This window comes from Triticum dicoccoides, chromosome 6A (assembly GCF_002162155.2).
Source record: "Triticum dicoccoides isolate Atlit2015 ecotype Zavitan chromosome 6A, WEW_v2.0, whole genome shotgun sequence".
NCBI lineage: Eukaryota > Viridiplantae > Streptophyta > Magnoliopsida > Poales > Poaceae > Triticum > Triticum dicoccoides.
In genome coordinates, this window is record NC_041390.1 from 473,359,652 (window position 1) to 473,373,903 (window position 14,252).

The following is a 14,252-nucleotide window of genomic DNA, read 5'->3' on the forward strand; positions in this document are numbered from 1 at the left end:
GGGGGAGCTGCAGTGGTGGGGCGCGGGGGCGGCGGCTCGGGGATCTGCAGTAGTGGGGGCGCGGGGGCGGCGGTGGTCGGGGCAGCGAGGTGGAGAAGAAGGCGGGGAAGGGGAGGCGGCGGTGTCGCCGACGGCGTGCGGCGGACGGAGGGGGCGGAGCAAGGCGGGGCGGTGGCGTACGGTTGGGGCAGGTTAGGTCGAGTGGGGGATCTGGCGAGGGAGGGAGAGAGGCCAGAGGGAAATAGGTGGAGTGGGGGAGGGTTAGCAATGGCGCACCTCCCCCTAGTGCGCCATAAGTACGACGACAACAATGGCGCACCACCCCCGGTGCGCCATTAGTAATTTTTTTATTACAGTTCGAGCACTCAGGTTATATTCCACTTAACCGTATCCCCATCAGAACACACACACTAGCCCGACTGGTCAGCACGCAACACACACACTAGGAGGTCCTGGGTTCGATTCCCAGGCTCCCTAATTTTTGTGGTGGAGCGGGGGGAGGGTGCGGGGGGTGCTCGGCGGCAAGGGGGATCTAGCGAGGGGGATAGCTATCGAGAGGGAGGGGGATCGAGATCGAGTGTTCTCATGAATATTCAATATTTTTTCATATTGAATATGAAAAAATATCATCAAATTTGAAAAAATATTCATGAATTCAAAAAGTGCCCATGAAATTTAAAAATATTCATGATATCAAAAAGTGCCTGAGAAATGAAGACTACGATTTAAATACAATCGATCTTAGCTAGCTATCTGTTCACAATCTTCTTGCCCTTCTTTTTCGCAAATGGAGTTCTTATGTGGAACGGACGTCCTTTAGGTAGGGTGGTCCCGCTTCTTCTTGTGGTGTATGCTGCTACTTCATCGTCGTCGTCATGTTCGATCTTCGGGTCGCCGTACTTGTCGAAGTCTTGCTCATTGGCTACTCCATCCATTCCGATGATCTTCCTTTTGCCTATCCTCACGACAACACGACTAGGCTTTGACATGTCAGTAATGAAGAAGCATTGGTCCACTTGGGAAGCTAGTACCCATGGCTCATTTTTCGCGGTGACGTTTGCGCCCGCGGTCTTGGATTTGGCTTCGGGTATAACCATGGTGGTGAAATACCGGTATTCTTTTAGGACGCTCTTGGCCCATCTGACACAGAACATCGGGACCTTCTCTCCAGCGTAGCTCAGCTCCCAGATCTCCTTGATCCTTCCGTAGTATCTGTCCTTGTCGTTACCGGTGTAGGATTCCATCGTTACCCTGGAGTTCTGATAACCATCGCTCTTCATGTCCTTGTCCTCGGTGTAGAATGTGTAGCCGTTGATATCGTACACCTCATAGGTCATCAGGTTGTGCTCGGCGCCCTGTGACAAGGCGAATATGAGTTGTTCTTCCGTGGAAGAATCCTCATGTAAAGGGTACGACAGAAGCTTCTGCTTGAACCAACGCGTGAAACATGAGTTGTGCTCTTTGATTATATCTCTGTCCATCCTCTGTTGGCCTTGGTCATTGTACGTCTTCTCAATAAAGGCTTTGTGCTCTACCACCCAAGGATCAACCACGTCTATGTGTTGTAGCGCGACTAGGTTTGCTCTTTCAAAGTCGGCGAGTCGACCCTCGAAGTCGACATGCATTTCGCGGCGACCCTCACGGTGACCCCATCCAGCGAGCCTGCCGAGGTGCCTGTTGACGGGCAGCCCAACGGGGTTCTTGATGCCTAGATAATTCATACAGTAGGAGATGCACTCTTCGGTCAGAAAGCTCCTGGCTATGCTTCCCTCTGGACGTGACATGTTGCGAACGTATCCTTTGATGACACCATTCATCCTTTCGAACGGCATCATGCTGTGCAGGAACGTCAGCCCGAGTTGGATGATATCCTCCACGATATGGACTAGCAGATGCAGCATAATGTCGAAGAATGCGGGCGGGAAGTACATCTCAAGCTCGCATAGTATCACCACGATCTCTTCCTGTAGCCTTCTGAGTTGCCTCACGCCAACCGACTTCTGAGAGATGACGTCGAAAAAGTTGCATAGGCCAAATAGCATTTCACGGACGTGCGCGTCCATGATCCCACGGATTGCAACTAGAAATATCTGCGTCATCAGCACGTGACAGTCATGAGACTTCATCCCGCTGAACTTCTGCTTCGCTGGGTCTAGGTATCTGCTTACCTTCCCTGCGTAACCGTAAGTAAGTTTTACTCCTATGAGGCAGGTGAAAAACTGCTCGATCTCCTCCTGACTTAGAGTGAAGCACGCGGGAGGGTAGTCATTTCCGGTCTTCTTGGCCTTTTTGCCTTTGCGACGACTTTCTGTGTCCTGCTTCGCCTCATCATCATCATCATCATCATCATCATCATCATCATCATCATCAACATCATTAGCGTGAAGCTCCTGCCTGATGCCCATTGATTTCAAGTCTGCCCTTGCTTTCGGCCCATCTTTGGTCCTCTCTGGCATGTTGAGCAAGGTACCAAGCAGACTCTCGCACAGGTTCTTCGTGATATGCATGGCATCAAGGCTGTGAGGCACACGGTGGATCTTCCACTATGGCAAGTCCCAGAAAACAGACCTTGTTTTCCATACCTTTAGCAGCGGCTCTGGCGCCTTTTGCTTCTTTCCCGGCTCTGGCGCCTTTTGCTTCTTTCCCGGCAGTGGGCAATCTTTCCAATTTTTCAACAGCTCATCTATTTCCTCGCCGCTCCTCGTACGCGGGCGTCTTCGGGGTTCGGTTTCACCATCGAACAGATCCTTGCGTTTCCTCCATGGGTCATCGTCACGAAGCCACCTTCGATGTCCCATGAACACGGTTTTCGAAGACCCGGGATCTCTATCTAGCTGGCGATACGTTGTGTCATCCATGCACCTGACGCATCCAGAAAATCCGTGGACCACCTGCCCCGCGAGATATCCGTAACCGAGATAGTCGTGCACCGTCGTGAGCCATGCGGCTCTCATAGGGAAATATTCTTTCTCTGCGGCGTCCCACGTATTGGCTGGCGTTTTCCACAGCGTGTCTAGCTCCTCTTTCAGTAGCCCAAGATACAGATTGATGTCGGTCCCTGGTTGTTTCGGCCCTTCAATTAGCATACTCATGTGAATGTACTTCCTCTTCATGCACAACCAGGGGGGAAGGTTGTACATCCACACAAACACAGGCCAGGTGCTATGTGTGCTTCTCTGGCTGCCAAACGGATTGACTCCATCGGTGCTCGCGCCCAGCACGATGTTCCTTGGATCTTTCCCAAATTCTGGGTGTTCGAAGTTCAACGCTTGCCACTGGCTCCCATCCTTAGGGTGACTCAGCATCTTGTCTTTTTTATTTATCTCTGGATCATTTGTGTCATCTTCTCGCTTCTTCTCCTCCCTATCCGCGTGCCAACGCAGGAGCTTTGCTACATTAGGGTCCGTGAAATACCGCTGCAGACGAGGAGTGATCGGAAAGTACCACACCACTTTTCGAGGAGCTTTCTTCCTCTTCTTGTATCGAGTGACGCCGCACACCGGACATATGGTAGACTCTGCGTGCTCGTCCCGATAAATGATGCAATTGTTCATGCACACATGGTATTTCACGTGCGGTAAATCCATAGGACACACGATTTTCTTCGCCTCCTCTAAACTGGTAGGGCACTTGTTCCCCTTGGGAAGACGTTCGTGCCAGAATGACATGTTCCCGTCGAAGCATGCGTCGGTCATTTTGTGTTTTACCTTCATCTCCAGAGCCATGAGCGTTACTTTCATGCGGGTATCCTCGGGCCTGCATCCTTCATACAATGGACTAACCGCATCTATCTCCAATTGATCCAGCTTGGCTTTCTCTCGGGCGGCAGCTCTTGCGTTATCCGTCTGCTTGAGAAGCAGCTCTTGAATATGAGGGTCCTGCACCCAGCCCATCGATGGTCCATTGTCGTCTGCTCCGTTGGCATCTTCATCTTCATGATCATGCCCTTCGTCTGCTCCGGCATCTTCCTCATCATCATGTCCAGCATCTTCTACATGATGACTGTGTACAGCATCACCGTCGTGATCATGTCCTGGAGATTCTTCGTCTTCTCGCCCGCCCGAGCACCGGTGGTTGTCTTGCTGCCCTTCCTCATTTCTTGCCCGGCCCCCATGGACGACTTCATAGTCATCTTCATCACCTTGCCACCGATAGCCATCCATGAAACCATGCAAGAGCAGGTGGTCCCGCACCTGCCCGGAATCCGGGTCCGCAATAAGGCTGTTCAGATTGCATCTTAGGCACGGACATCTTATCTCCATCTCATTCTTTTGAAGCATCTCGGCCTTCGTGGATCTCAAAAACCTATTCATGATGCCTTCGGTCATCGTGCGGACCATGGTCGCCTGCAGGGTAGAGCAAAACGATATTTTAGAAACAAGAAATTTTTTGGCATGACTTTCCCTAAAAATAGGACCAAAAAGAATGCATAGTGCCAAAATTCCCACCGAAATAGAAATGAATCAACATTCTGGCAAAATATTGGCAACTATCACATTTCAAATACCGGTACCTGCAAACACAAACATATATGCAACACCGCAAACATACATAGATCTATCTAGGCCACAAAAAGTGCATGTGCACGTTGTTGGAGCGAGCTAGAGAGAAAAAAAGTAGATCTACAACATGAAGATAGCTTTCCCCTTACTTACCTATCAAAAAAAGGTAATTTCACCACTTAATTTTGATGAATCTATGGAGCAAATGAGGTGAGGAGGAGGAGGCAGCCGACAAGCTTGGAGAAGGAGGTGGAGGGAATGAAGTGGGGAAAGTGAGTGTGTAGGTGTGGCTGTCCAAAATATCTAGCTGGTCCCAGGTTACTAATGGCGCACCACCCAGCCATGCGCCATTAGTAACCCAACATACTAATGGCGCACCTGCTGGCCGTGCGCCATTAGTAGTTTTGCAAAAAAATAAAAAAAATATACTAATGGCACACCGTGGCATAGTGCGCCATTACTAGTTTAAACTAGTAATGGCGCACTGTGCCACGGTGCGCCATTAGTAGTTTTGCAAGAAAAGAATAAAAAAATATAGTAGTGGCGCACTCTATGGATGGTGCGCCATTACTAGTTAGAACAAGTAATGGCGCACTTTGCCTAGATGCGCCATTAGTATGTTTGGAAAAATGAAAAATAAATTTGTTACTAGTGGCGCACCTTGTGTCTGGTGCGCCATTAGTGTCTTCCACACTAATGGCGCATCGGCACATGGTGCGCCATTAGTATATAGTAGTGGCGCACCACTTCTCTGGTGCGCCATTAGTGTCAATTTCATCTATAGCCCTTTCCTAGTAGTGTAGCACGCATCGCACTCCGGGTGTTCTATCACAAACAAACAATAGCATACATAAGCAATCAAGCAAAGATGCACGGGAAAAACTCAACTAAGAAGATCTAACCAGAAAGTTCAACTTAAGAACTCCGATTTGCAAAAAGAATCAAATCAAAATGAGCAACGAAACTCAAACTGCGAAAGAAACAAGATCCGATTACTAATCTGAACTGAAGTAATTTTACAGTACCAAAATCTTGTTCAAGTTGGTTAAACGGAAAAAGGGTTTTGAGACGAAGATCTAGGCGCTTGAATCGCCTGATTCGGATAAATGAGCGAAAAGATAAACTAAAACAAAAATCGGATCAGAAATCGTGATCGAATATAATCGCGAAAAAAACCAAGAAAAAGAAAAACGGACAAACAGGCTAACGAACGAACGTTCGTTGTTTGTGACTAACGGGCGAAAACCATTCGTTAAAACGAACGTATGGACGAAAGTCCGCTATTTAACCAAACCGAAAAAACCGATCTAAAGAAATAAACCGAAAATTTAAAAAAACGGATCTAGATATAGGGTTTACCAGAAAAAAAAACCGATGAGGAAAAAAACAGCGGCGGCACCGGCGAAGTCGGCGGCGGCTGGCGCGGTGCGCGGCTAGGGTTTGGGAGGCGCGGGCGGACTGGCGGCGGGGTGGGCTGCGGCTCGGGGCGGCTCGGGCGGCTTATAAAGTGGCCTGGCCTGGGGAGTCCGGGACGGACACGGTCCGTAGGTCGGTTGACTTTTTTTTTACATAATTCCGTCATGTAGAAAAAGAAAGAAAAGAAATACTAAACAGACTCCAAAATTCCTGAAATAAATTTTCTCTGTCCTCTAAAAATATGCCGGACAAGGTGAACATTTATTTGGGCCTAAAATGCAATTTTGAAAAACGCGCATTTTTCCTATGCAAATAAAATAGAAATAAAATCCGAATAAAATCAAATATTTTATTTTAATATTTTTCCTCCAATATTTCATTTATTTTGGAGAAGTCATATTATCTCCTCTCATATCTTTTAGTATGAAAATATTTTGGAGAGAAATATAATAAAACCAATGATCCTCGTTTCGATATTTGATAAAATTCAAATATGAAAACAGTGAAATCCCCAACTCTCTCCGAGGGTCCTTGAGTTTCTTAGAATTTCGAGGATCGCGAAACGAAATGCAACAAAATATTATATGCATGAATGACCTATGTATAACATTCCAAATTGAAAATTTGGGATGTTACAGGAATGGAGGAAGCAACAACCAGAACCGTCCCAATCCAGCAACACCCGCTAAGAAGGACCTGAGTCATGTCACCTGTTACAAGTGCGGGAAGACTGGACATTACGCCAATGATTGCTTAGAGTTGAAGAATGGCAACGGAAATGGAAACTCTAGGAAGAAGCCCAACCATTTCACTAGAGGACAAGTGAACCACGACGTGGAGGAGGTTGAAGAACAGCCAGATGCAGTTACAGGTAAGTTTTTGATTAAGTCATTTACTACAATAATTCTTTTTGCTACTAGTGCATCACATTCATACATGTCAAGGGTATTTGTGGATAAGTATAAGTTGCCCGCCAAAGTTCTTAAGACATAATGTTAGTAAGCTCACCTGGAACGGAGTATACAACAAGCAGTGGATATTTTCAGATGCCATTGACCATAGGTAGGCATGTTTTCCCCTCAGACCTAATAATTTTGGAGTCACAAGGATTGGATGTGATACTAGGCATGGATTGGCTATCCATGTATGGAGGAAATATCGATTGTTCTAGTAAGTTAATTCTACTCACTACCTCGGAGGGAAAAAGGATCAAGTATGTGTCTAGGCATGCGCCGAGGAGGACCCAAGTGAATTCTCTCTCGGGAGTTGTTCAGGAAGAAGTGCCTGTTGTGAAGGATTACCTGGATGTATTTCCAAAGGAATTACGAGGCATGCCGCCAGATCGAGACATAGAGTTTTTGATAGAGCTGTTGCCAGGCACCGGACCAATATCGAAGAGACCGTACCTGATGCCCGCAAATGATCTGGAGGAAATTAAGAAGCAGATTGAGGAGTTATTGGAGAAAGGTTATATCCGACCCAGTTCATCACCATGGGGAGCGCCAGTGCTCTTAGTTGAGAAGAAGGATGGATCTTTAAGAATGGTTGTTGATTATCAGGCGTTGAATGAAGTGACGATCAAGAACAAGTACCCGCTACCAATGATCAACGATCTATTTAACCAGTTGCAAGGAGCTAAAGTATTCTCCAAGATCTATCTTCGATCAGGATACCACCAGTTGAAGATCTGAGAACAGGATATACCTAAGACAACTTTTACCACCAGGTATGGGCTATATGAGTACACGGTCATGTCTTTTGGATTGACTAATGCCCCTGCCTATTTTATGAGTATGATGAACAAGGTGTTCATGGAGTTTTTGGATAAGTTTGTTGTGGTATTCATTGATGATATTTTGGTGTACTCGAAGAATGAACAGGAACACAAGGAACACTTGCGCTTAGTTCTAGAGAAGCTCAGGGAACACTAGTTGTATGCCAAGTTTAGCAAGTGTGAGTTTTGGTTGAAGGAAGTTGGATATATTGGACATGTTATATCAGGAGAAGGTATATGCGTAGACCCTATGAAGGTTCAGTCTGTCACTGAGTGGTTGGCACCCACCTCAGTTGGCGAGATCCGTAGTTTTTTGGGACTCACGTGATACTATCGGAGATTTATTGAGAATTTTTCCAAAATTGCGAAACCCATGACAGAGTTATTGAAGATGGACACCAAGTTCAAATGGACCGAAGATTGTGAGGCCAGTTTTCAGGAGTTGAAGAAACGTTTGGTTACAACCCCAGTGTTGATTCTTCCGGATATATGCAAGGATTTCCAAGTTTATTGCGACGCTTCTTGCTTGGGAATTGGAGGTGTACTTATGCAAGATGGAAGAGTTGTTTCATATGCATCACGGCAGCTTCGACCTCACGAGCTAAATTATGCCACACATGATTTGGAGTTAGCAGCCGTAGTGCATGCATTCAAGACCTGGAGACATTTTCTGATTGGAAACAGATGTGATGTGTACACGGATCACAAGAGTTTGAAGTACATTTTCACGCAGAAGGAGTTGAATATTAGTCATAGGAGATGGTTTGAGCTAATAAAGGATTACGATATGAAGTTGCATTATCATCCAGGAAAGGCCAATGTCGTAGTAGACGCTTTGAGCCACAAGAGTTATGCCAATACCCTCGTAAGCGGAGGATTACCGCAGGAGTTAGTAGACGATCTCAAGGAACATCAGTTGGAGATAGTTCCAAGAGGTTTTGTTGCAGCAATGGAGGTTCAATCTACATTATTGGGAAAGATTCGAGAAGCTCAAAAGGATGACAAGGAAATTTCTGAGATAAAGGAGAAGATGAGCAAAGGAAAAGCCAAAGGTTTTCGTGAGGATGAGAACGAAACTTTGTGGTTTGAGGATCGTGTTTATGTGCCCAATAATGTGGAGATCAGGAAGTTAATACTTCAGGAAGCCCATGACTACTCGCCATACTCAATTCACCCCGGAAACACCAAGATGTATTTGGATTTGAAGGAACGTTTCTGGTGGACAGGTATGAAGAAGGATATTGCCGAGTATGTAGAAGTATGCGATGTATGTGAGAGAGTGAAGGCAGAACATCAGAAGCCAGCCGGATTATTACAGCCTATGCCGATACCCGATAGGAGGTGGGGTAAACTTGGCATGGATTTCATCACCGAATTACCCAGGACCCGATCGGGATATGACTCAATCTGGGTAGTAGTTGATCGCTTGACCAAGGTGGCCCACTTTATCCCCGTGAAAACCACATATACAAGCGCGAAGTTGGCCTAGATATATATGACCAGGATCGTATGTCTGCATGGAGTTCCGAGGACCATCATATCAGATAGAGGGACATAGTTTACCTCAAAGTTTTGGAATCAGCTGCACCAGACTTTGGGTACTAGGCTAGAGTTCAGTACAGCCTTTCATCCGCAGATAGATGGACAGACCGAGAGAGTCAATCAGATTCTGGAGCACATGTTGAGAGAATGTGCGCTAGATTATGGATCTAGTTGGGACGATAATTTGCCCTACGCAGAGTTCTCATACAACAACATTTATCAAGCTAGTTTGAAGATGACCCCTTTTGAAACTTTGTATGGAAGAAGGTGCAGGACACCATTGATGTGGGATGAAGTTGGAGACCGTCAGTTGTTTGGACTAGATTTGATCAAATAGTCTGAAGAGAAGGTTAAGTTGATTCGAGATAGATTGAAGGTAGCTCAGTCCAGGTAGAAGAGTTATGCCGATACTAAACGAAAGGAGGTAGTCTATGAAATTGGAGACCGAGCATATATTTGTGTGTCACCACTTCCGAGGAGTTAAACGATTTGGAGTTAAGGGAAAGTTAGCCCCTAGATTTGTAGAACCATATCGAGTTTTGGAACATATGGGAGAAGTTGCCTACAAGTTGGAATTACCCGAAGGATTGTCAGGAGTTCATGATGTGTTTCACGTTTCCCAGTTGAAGAAGTGCCATGCTGAGATGGCCGATATTCCTCTGAGAGATACAGTGCCCCTGGAAGCAATTCAGTTGGACAGTGACCTAACCTATGAGAAGAAACCCGTCAAGATCCTCTAGTTTGCCAACCGAGTTACATGCAGCAAGGTTATCAAGTTTTGCAAAGTTCAGTGGAGCCACCATACCGAGGATGAAGCCACCTGGGAAAGAGAGGAAAACCTACGGAAAGACCGCCCACACCTATTCTCTAGCCAACCTGAATCTCGAGGGCGAGATTCATCTTAAGGGGATCAATTTTCAATTTGGATGTTATACATATGTCATCATATTCATATCATATTTTATTTGCATTTTGGTTGTAATCCTAGAAATCTTAAGCAACTCAAGGACCCAAGGAGAGAGTTGGAGGTTTCACAAATTCTCATATTTGAATTTTCTCAAAATTGAAAAGGGGATCAATTTGGTTTTAATATTTTTCTCTCCAAATTATTTCCAATATTCAGAATAAAAGAGATAAGATAATATGACTTCTTCAAATAAAATGAATATTGGAGAAGAAAATTTTAAATCAAATTTAAATTTTATTTGCATTTTATTTGCTATTTTATTTCAATTGCATTTTTGAGAATTGCATTTTTAGGCCAAAAAAATATTCACTTTGTTCTAAATAATAGGTTTAGACGATGAAAATTGTCTCTGGTATTTTTAGAATTTTTTTATATTTTTCTGGATTTTTCTTCCGTGCAAAATTAATTTTAAAAAAAATCATCGCCTGACTGGGCGGAAGGCCCAGCCGAGCCGGGCGCAGCCCACATCGCCTCACCGCCTTCCTCCCGAGCGGGAGGAGACCCGCCGGCGCACGGACGCCGAGGGGAGTCCGAGCCGGACTTCCATGGCCGCCCCCTCGCCCAAGGCTTGCGCCCCCCCCCCCTTAAAAGCCGCACACCCCGCCACCTCCTCCCCACCCGACCCGCAGCCGCCGTCGCCATCCCGCACCGTGGCTGCTTTGCCTCACCGGTGCCACCAGAGTTCCGCCACCGCCGTTGACCGCCGTCGTTGTGAACCGGTATAAAAACCATCCTGGTTCGCTAGTTCATTTTCGGTTTTTTCGGTTCTTCGGTTTAGATCGGTTTACTTTTAGGGTTGGGTCTTTTCTCAGTTTTTACGTTCGGATCTAATTTGCGGACATTCGTCTGTTAATCCACATTAGTGAACAACGTTCGTTCGTTTTGTTCTGTTAGAGAACATTCCTTCGATCGGCTTTTCTTTTTATTTTATTTTCAGCCAGGGACCTATCCGCGAGTACTTTTCTCACATATTAGTCCCTGATCTATAAACCCTCGCAACTTTTTGCTCGTTCGTTCAAATCCTGTGAAACCAACGCCAAAATCTCCATCTTGTTCCCGTCTTTCCAGATAATCAACTTGAACATGGTTTTGGCAAATTAAAATTTGGTTGCAAGAAGATTTGAATTTGAACTTCTTTTGATCATAGTTTGAGTTTCGTTGCTCCGATTTAGTTGATTCTTTTTGCAAATCGAAGATCTTTAGTTGAACTTTCAATTTGGATCTTTTCATTTGATTTTTACCCTTGCATGTTATACTTGTGCTTATGTATGCTATTGTTTGCTCACGATAGAGTTTCGGAGTGCGAAGCGTGCTACAATGAGTCAATAGGGTTTTCACATCGTCAGCAAGGCAAGTAAAACTTTGATCATATCCCTTATTACCCAGTTTTTATGCATTAGTCTCGATCCTCAAACATTGCATGAGTAGGATCTGGTTAACATGTGGGTATTGGGAAGTATTTGTTGAGGTAGTACCTATTTCCCTTTTATTCAAACCTTGGGAGTTACTACGTTACGCTTATTATATTTTGCTATGCTCGTAGACGTGGTTTGGTTTGAGTGATTCATGACAGTTGTGAGTATTATTATGAACTAAGGGTTTACTTAAGGTGGCTACTTTAACACACATCTGGGTGGATTGGTTTGTGGGCACCTAGGGAAATCCAGTGCTGTCCAAAGGAGAATCCCGGGGTATCCGTGTGATTTTTCCGATGGTTCGCCACCCAGGATCAAAGGGATCATTATGTTATTCATGCTGGAAACTTCCGTGTGCAGCCACAAGCCATTATGGGCTCTAGCATAGTTGAGTAAGTTGTGGAAATCCTTTCCATGATGGGCTAGCAGATGTAGGGGATTGTAGGTGTACCGGCCTATCTATCGGTTAAGGGGACATCTTCGGAAAGACTATGTCTCGGTCATCCGTTTCTCAAACATCCTGTAGTGCGAGAAATTCAACGGAGGAGATCGAGTCTTGTGCGGAAAAGTGCGCAAACCTTTGCAGAGTGTATAAACTAATCATGGTTAGCCGTGTTCCCGGCTATGGACATCTTGAGTATCTGGTGCTTGAATTATTATGTTGATATCATCACTTTACTTAATTAACTTGTTGGGTTAATGATTATTAATTTGGGATTGAGATGGGGTTACCATTCTCAATGTTTTCAACAAACTTTGTAGTTAAATAAAATATATCCCTTTGTTGTAGGGAAAAACTAGCTTTTCGCAAAAATGATAACCATAGAGCCTCCACCAGCCAAATATGCATATAGTTATAGTTGTTACTTGTTCATTGCTCTTTGGTGTTATCTTGCGAGCATATTCCATGTGCTAACCTACACAGGCTGCAACGTATCATGTTGCAGAGTTTCCAAGCGAAGAGTAAGGTGCGCTAGGTCGTTGTCATGCACTCAGCTATGGCGTTGGAGTTGATGGACTCATTTACCTTCAAAGCTTCTGCAGTTATCTTTTTAGTTGGCCTTCAGCCATATTATTGTTATAAGTACTCTCTTTTGAGACATTCGATGTAATAAGTGTGTGATTGCAGTCTGTTATAAATCCTCGAGTACTGTGTGTGAGCATTACTGGTCCAGGGATGACACTTATACATAGAGATTTGACCGTTTGAGGTCGGATCGCTACACCAGGCAATGATCATTATATAGGAATCACGTCCAAGATTAGTAGACCGACTCCTGCCTGCATCTACTACTATTACTCCACACATCAACCGCTATCCAGCATGCATCTAGTGTATTAAGTTCATGGAGAAACATAGTAATGCAATAAGAACGATGACATGATGTAGACAAGATCTATTCATGTAGGAATAGACCCCATATTTTTATCCTTAATAGCAACGGTACATGCATGCCTCGCTACCCCTTCTGTCACTAGGTGAGGACGCTGCAAGATCGAACCCATCACAAAGCACCTCTTCTCATTGCAAGAAAAATCTATCTAGTTGGCCAAACCAAACTGAAGATTCGGTGAAGAAATACGAGGATGTAATAATCATGCATATAAGAGATCAAAGAAGACTCAAATAATATTCATGGACAGATCTGATCATAAACTAACAATTCACCGGATCCCAACAAACACACCGCAAAAAGTCATTACATCAAATAGATCTCCAAGAACATCGAGGAGAACATTGTATTGCGAATCAAAACGAAAGAAGAAGCCATCTAACTACTGCCTACAGACCCGTAGGTCTGTGGTAAACTACTCACGCATCATCGTAGGAGCACCAATGAGGATGATGAACCCCTCCGTGACCGTGTTCCCCTCCGGCAAGGTGCCGAAATAAGGCTCTAGATTGGATCTCATGGTTCTGGAACTTGCGGTGGCTGGAATTGTGTTTCGTCAACTCCACTAGGGTTTCTGGAATATTTGGGTATTTATAGAGCTGAGAGGCGGTGGAAAAGACTCCCGTGGGATCCACTACCAACCAGGGCGCGTGTGGGGCCTCTAGCATGCCCTGGTGTCTTTGGGGCCCCACGGGCCTCCCCTCTTGCACTTCCTTGGCTTCCAAGTTGTCTGCTGGGCAGAAAAAACTCTCCAAATTTTTTTTGATGCGTTTGGACTTCGTTTGGTACTGATATTCTACCAAGTAAAAAACAAAGCAAAAAACAGCAACTGGCACGAGGCACTATGTCAATAGGTTAGTCCCAAAAATGATATAAAATTGCTATAAAATGAATGTAAAACATCCAAGAATGATAATATAACAGTATGAAACAATCAATAATTATATATACGCTGGAGACGTATCAACTAGGGATAGCTTTCTTTAGCGTTGATATTTTGAAAGACATGGTTGCTTGTTGATATGCTTGAGTATTGATGTTTTCATGTCAAATTATAGACTATTGCTTTGAATCATTCAAGTCCAAATATCCATGCTATAAAAGAAAATAATATATGATGAATATGTTAGGTAGCATTCCACATCAAAAATTCTATTTTTATCATTTACCTACACGAGGACGAGCAAGAATTAAGCTTGGGGATGCTTGATATGTCTCCAACGTATCTATAATTTTTTATTG